The following is a 6,570-nucleotide window of genomic DNA, read 5'->3' on the forward strand; positions in this document are numbered from 1 at the left end:
ACGAGGAGGAGCCACCACAATCACAAGCATCGAGGTAGTGGAGGAAGTGCTTGTGTGCCTTCTCGATCGTCGGCGGTACCCCATCCTTCACCGCGTTGCCGCTAGAAATGGTGCGGCGGCGACGGTGGCTGGTCGATGTAGGCGTGGCGGTTGTGCGGCGGCGACGCATGCTTCGGGCGACGCATGCTTCTCCTTGATGCAAGCTCGCAGCAGCAAGGGCGGTGCCGGACCATGGACCCGGAGCCTCCGCTCGATCATAAGCTCCATTTGTCGTTGTTACTCATAGTCCATGACCGCTACCTTTGGGAGGAGGCGCGGCGGCTATTCCTCCCCTTCGTAGGAGAAGATGATGATCTCCTCCTTCTCAAAGGAGCCAGACGCCAAGGAGGTCAAGGAGATCGAGGGCCCTGGAGAGCAATGGTGGCGGCTCCAAGATCCGGAGCCGCAGCATGTCTACGCGAAGAGGATCAGAGAGGGTGTGAGCGGAGAGGAGTGATGGTGTGGACGACGCTGGAGTTGTGTTTAATAGGCATGGCCAGGCGAATGGATGGAAGTCGGCTGGAGTAGGCTGCTCGCTCATCTGGTCGCGTTGCTCTGACCAACATCAATGATGTGAGTCAGCTCTGCTCTGCAGCGACACTGACCGGCATGAATGCACCACAACCGTTTCGCTTGGAGATATTTTTTGGGTGGGTCCAGGTTGTCGGACGCGTTTCACTACGGACGCCCTGCAAAGCTCTCCTGGTTTGCACCTGGTTTACGAGATTTCGGACAACCAAACATGCCTGTTGACCGTACCGTTTTAGATGTCAAAGTGTGTTCGGACACATTGATCCGGAGGTTTTGAGGGTTCGTGTTCGAGATGCCCTGAATGCTGTTAATGAGAATAGTAATTCGCTTTTCTTAACAACAGGACATGGGGATTTCTTGGTTCATCATGTTATTGCTCTAGGTTTGCACACAACTACGTTGATTTTAGTAAAAGGCGCTTTAGATGCACGCGGTTCCAAATTAATGCCGGATAAAAGGGGTTTTGGGTAGCCGGTAGTCCAACTTTCAACTTGAGTTGGTGGTTTGGAATTTCAAGAAACTTTAGTCCCTGTTTGGATTATCGTTTCCGTTCTAAATACACTTGTAAAGAATACAAACCTCCGCCGATCGTTTTCGTTTCCGCCTTGAAATTGCACTCGGCCGGTAAGTTACACTAGTATAGAAAATACACCTACATTTCATTACATCCATTCCAAGCACAGGCTTAGGCCACGCTTGGTATCGGTGTATTCAAATGCAACTGTATTTAATTTACAGGTGCCGGGTCACTGATTTCTGGCCGGAATGGAAACGATGGACGGAGACATGTATTTTTTTTACAGGTGTATTTGAAGGAAGACGAGAATTCAAACATGGGCTTGGGTTGTTCAGAAATACTGTCGGATGAAGAATGCCTGCACTGTTGTTATTATACGACTCCGCTTTGTAAGCAGTAACCCATACTGTCATCACTTTAGATCTGCTCCATTATGTGCTCATTAACCTTATCGACTTTAGATTTCCGTGTGACCAATATGCCCCCCTCTTGTAAAAAACGACAATTACTCCCTTCGCTCCTGTTTTATTTGCATATAAGTTTTGTCCGAAATATAGAAAAACGTATCAACATTCCCAATGCCAAATCAATGTTGTTACACTCATTATGAAATGTGGTTACATAGTGTATATATTTGATATTGTAGAAGTTTGATTTGACAAAAATTTAATATGCGGAGTAAAAAGGACCGGAGGCAATACACTGAGTGGGGTATACACATTGTTCAAAAATAGTTTCCTTTTAGAGTTTAGACCGTCCTCTTTCTCTAAGAGTGAGTTTAGTCCAAGTAATGATCCAGTCCTCTCCATCTGTTCTTCTTCTATTCTAAGTGAAAGGGTCGACCGCCGGACGACTCCCTGCCCCGCCAGGCGCCAGCCAGCCGGAGCTGGAAGCGCCTCCCCGGACTGCGGCCGTCGACCCCAGGCACATCACCGTGCGGCTCCTCCTCCCCGGATCTCCAATGCACGCCAAACCCGCAGCAGAGCGCCGCCGCCGCCGCCGCCGGCCAGATCCTCCTCCTAGCCACCGTCCCAGACCTGCAGCTGCCTCCCCCTGACCTGCACGTGCATCTCGCCGGCATCCTCCTCCAGCGGTATGCAGCCATCCCTCCTCTTTTCTGTGCCTTATGGTTGCTTGGCTGCTTACGGTGGAAATGCTTATGGTGGATTGCTGCGGGGTGTCGTCATTGCTTATGCTAGAATTGCTGTGGGCTGTTGTCATTGCTTATGGTGGAAATGCAATTTGGAGGTTGGCGATTAGTCTTGCATGATTCCAAACTCCATGATTGCTTACTACTAGTACTAGTAATTATGTAGTGTGATGTGATGGGCCCTTGTCTTGGTTGATGGATTGTAGAGTTGGAACACCTCTTCCATGTTAAAATTTGATTTGGCAACAGCGCAATGCTTTTTGTAATTATTAGCGTGATATGGTTGGTCCTTGTGTTGGTTCAACAATTTTGTTTTTGTTTTTTGATGTTGAAGGTTGATTGTGCAGGGCTATGCACATTGCACAGTGTGTTGCTTGATTGTTATCCAAGAACTTTGCACTGCAGGCAACTTCATGAGTTCTGTAACTGAAATGGAACAGATGAAGGAGGGCAATCTGGGATGCATATCACACGAAGATCTTTTGCGAAATACGCAAAGATGAAACGGCTGCTGGCAATAGCTAGTCTGGGTGCGTGCTGGAGTGCCGAAGGTTACAAGAACCCTGAGCCCAAATTCTACAATAGGGCTGGGACGAGGTATGTGAAGAAGCGGTTCAAGCATAGATGGGACTCATTAAAGCAGCAGTACAGAGGGTGGATGGAACCCAAATCTTTGACGGTTATTGGGTCGGATCCTGGAAGAGGAATCACTGGGCCGATGATGGTTGGTGGAAGAATCACATTGCAGTAATGTCACACCAGGATCGTAATTCATTTCCAATTATTTATCCCTTTTCACGTATGAACCAACTCATTGATATTTTGCTGTTATTTTCAGAGAACCCCAGAGCATGTGAAGTTCCACATGGGCCACGGCCAACTTGACTTTGTTGCATGCTCTGTTCAGGACAGCAAATGTCACCAATGAATCATCCATTGTCCCTGGAGAGGACTTAGGAAGACAATGGAGGATGATACTCCAACCAGTATTACCAACGGGTCAGACGACGATGTGCTTGCGGCATTTGCTGAAGCATCTTCTTGCAACAAGGCTCCTCCTGCCACGGTTCCGAGCCCGAAGGAAGACTTGATTACATGATGACACCAGCATGTGTGTGCAACTTTGCTCTAGAAATTGATTGTCATATCTTTGTTCTGGTCCTGAATATTTGAATGAACGGGTGTTGTCAAGAATCACGTGCACATTTGTCCAATGTCATACAAATGCATTAATTTAACCAGTAGTTCTTATGTACACCGTCAGTTCCAGGACTTTGTTGGCAAAATATAAGCAAATCAAACGCTAGGGTTTACTTTGTATGCATAGGGCCTTGATTTCTTTCAGCTCCCACAACAAAGGAATATGCTTGACCATTTAGGCGCATTATAAAGAAATTGTATCGCCAAACGATTTCGGACTAAGTTATTTTTGTTGGACAAATAACAGAACAATGATATAGACCGAGTATTATCCTGTAGAAAATGAACTGAAACTGGGTCGCTGCGTTTGTCTCTTGCAGTGTTCAGGCTAAACAAGTATCTTGACTTGCATGAGAACGAATGGGACAATTCAACTCTAAAGCTTGAGAGGAACCGTTCTGATGGGTACTCCTTGACCTAGAAAAGTCTGCTAGTTGATACAGCTGTCAGCCTGCCTAGCAGAGAGACTGATTTGATGGACACACGTCTGTACTTGTCTTTGAAATCTGAAATGATAAATTATACTTGACCTGTACATATATCAGAAATAAACTTACTGAACTTCTTGAATTTATCAGCTTAAGCTGTATCAGAATTCAAAAGTCGGTGTTGAGAAAAAAAAGTTACCATGATGATCACAGCCCACAATGTTGACCAACGGTGCAATGATATGTACTACTTGACCTGTACATATATCGGAAACAAACTTACTGAACTTCTTGGATTTATGAACTGAAGTTGTATCAGAATTCAAAACGTCTGTGTCGACAATAAAAAGTTACCATGATGGCCACAGCTCACAATATTGACCAATGGTGAAATATATATGTACTTGACCTGTACATATATCTGAAGTAAAGTTACTGAACTTGGATTTATCAACTGTATCAGAATTCAAAAGTCCACCGACGAAAAAAAGAGTTGCCATGATGGTCGCAACTCACAATATTGACTGACGGTGTGATAATATGTACTTGACCCCCATTTGAAAAATACGTACTATCCGAAAAAAAGTTACTGAGCTTCTTGAATTTATCAACTTAAGTTGTAACAGAATTCAAAAAGTCTATGTTGACAAAAAATGTTACATGATGGTCACAACTACAATGTTGACCAACAGTGCAATAATATAAATGACATGGGGAGAGAACTAAGGATGACTTGATCTACCAGCAGATGTGGTCAATAGCTGATCCCTTTGTGTTTTCTGTACAATGGAAAATTGTTGAAAATTTCTTAGGTCGACCTGTCAGATCATTAGCAGTTGTTAAGTTGCCTCTTGATAGCCTGGAAAGGCCAAAAGTCTGAGCTTACTTTAACATTACAGTTATCTCCAAAACAGTCAACATCACACCTGACTGATGCTGACAAAACTATATGACTATTGAGGCGCGAAAGTAGACATTTCACAAGAAAATTCTGTAAACATAAAGCGGACATGGGTTTTCTTCCTTTTACTTTTGAGGAAAAACTGGATTTTCGAGCCTTGCATAGGATAAAAACAAACAATGCTGGTAATTAAAATCACAAGTACTACAACCACTGAATCTAAAGTGTACTAGTCACTAGAATACCGACCTTATCCTTTCCAAGTGAATAATGTACATTATGCATTTTTTAAAATTATGTTTATAAATGTAGGCAAGTTATGTAATCTAATGATGATAAATACCAAAATGCCCTCATTTGTTATGTCTCCCTTGTGTGCATTTGTTTATTACAAGCCACACAAATCATCCTCTCTCGTCTTCGCAAGGCAATTATAATAACAGGGCACTTGTGTCATTTCCGCTCAAAGATATCCAAATTTTATCACCTTGTTAATTTCTGTGGCCTGCGTTAGTCGACGAAGGGGAATGTATCTGGGTCACGCTGATTACTTTCTCCGATACACAGTGAGATGCACATCTCGGTTTGATGATCAGAAAGTAGTATGATCCAACGCATACCTTTTCAGATGAGGTTGGGTGGCTCTTCTCACCCTCTTTTTTCAACCTATATATTGTCTCAATCATTGAATTGTCAATGGGAAAAACCAGCATGTCAAACTGCAATTAAAGTCAGGTTTGAGGAAGCTCCATTCTGGAAGGAAAACAGGAGCATTCAGGAACCATTCCCGCTGCGTGCCATGAAACGCAAAAGTTGTTAATTTAATCCATCCTGGGGTGAAATAGAAGCATGTAGGCTACCTCACTTAATTACTGTGCCATGAAATTTCTGTTATATCTCACTAATGTAAACTAAAGACTGACTATTTGGAAAACAAAGTAGACATATTTCTTTTCTTAAAGAGCAGGTCTTTTTGAAGTCACAGTGTTTAGTTTATGCCTGATGAACAGTGAACACGGTGTGCGACTCGATAACCCGTGGACCAGTCTCCGACTATAGCAATACTAAAGTCAGGACATGGGCATTAAGAATAAGCCCAAGATGAAGAGAAAAATAAGCATTTTTTTCCCCAATGCTTGGTCATCTTTTTGTTTCCTGATGATGGGAGCTGAGGATAAGTGTTTCTTTCCTTGCTACTTCCTAAGTTGCAACCAGCTCATATCTCCAAGGTGAGAACAGGCCAGGTCAATTCCAGTGGGACCTTTGAGTCCTCTGCCTGGACTAGTATATATAGAGAGCACAGCGTAGCACCCTTTTGATTCTAAAGCTAGGAGATTACATGTGCTCTGCTCCTCATACCACCATCATCCAGGACTTATATTAGACGCTCTTGGCTCTTCATACACACTGCAGCACACCACAGTGGAGTTTCCACCGAACAACTGCGCCTAATCCTTGGGTAGGTTTAGTTTCTCTCCTTTTCTCCTTTTTGCTGAATCTACCCAATTACCCTGGATTTCCTCCGAGCAACTGCGCCTAATCCTTGGGTGAGTTTAGTTTCTTGGTTTCCTTTTCTCCCTTTTGCTGAATCTACCCAATCGCCCTGGCTAGATATGTTTTGAGAATTTTAATTGTCCTATGTTTTGCCGTCTGTTGCAATCCATCCATGGGAATCATTTGATTCGCTTCTAGTTCCTTTCATTCTTGTGTTTTATCTTAAACCATCAAGTTCATCTGGTTCTGTTCCAGTGATCTCAGTTGCCTGTTGAACATTTGAAGTTCAGGGGTCATGCTGAAAATGGTC

General features: G+C 43.8%; 1 protein-coding gene and 1 long non-coding RNA gene across 4 annotated transcripts in view; both read left to right on the forward strand.

The window, feature by feature from the left end:
• Positions 1–1,871: 1,871 nt before the first annotated feature.
• Positions 1,872–3,475, forward strand: LOC123124322 (uncharacterized). 2 transcript variants are annotated; one of them, XR_006461051.1, is made up of 3 exons: positions 1,872–2,180; positions 2,585–2,984; positions 3,076–3,475. It is a non-coding gene; the product is annotated as an uncharacterized lncRNA (long non-coding RNA). The 2 variants fall into 2 exon arrangements; XR_006461050.1 differs by having other exon boundaries at positions 1,872–2,984.
• Positions 3,476–5,984: 2,509 nt separating this feature from the next.
• LOC123119415 (cold-responsive protein kinase 1) overlaps positions 5,985–6,570 on the forward strand; it is a 3,837-nt gene continuing 3,251 nt past the window's right edge. Inside the window, exon 1 of one of the 2 annotated variants that reach the window (XM_044539218.1) lies at positions 5,985–6,225. The gene's annotated coding sequence lies outside the window, so the exon portion shown is untranslated. Of the gene's footprint in view, positions 6,314–6,570 lie in introns of both variants that reach the window. The other variant, XM_044539219.1, reaches the window with a different exon arrangement.

This window comes from Triticum aestivum, chromosome 5D (assembly GCF_018294505.1).
Source record: "Triticum aestivum cultivar Chinese Spring chromosome 5D, IWGSC CS RefSeq v2.1, whole genome shotgun sequence".
NCBI classification, from domain to species: Eukaryota; Viridiplantae; Streptophyta; class Magnoliopsida; order Poales; family Poaceae; genus Triticum; species Triticum aestivum.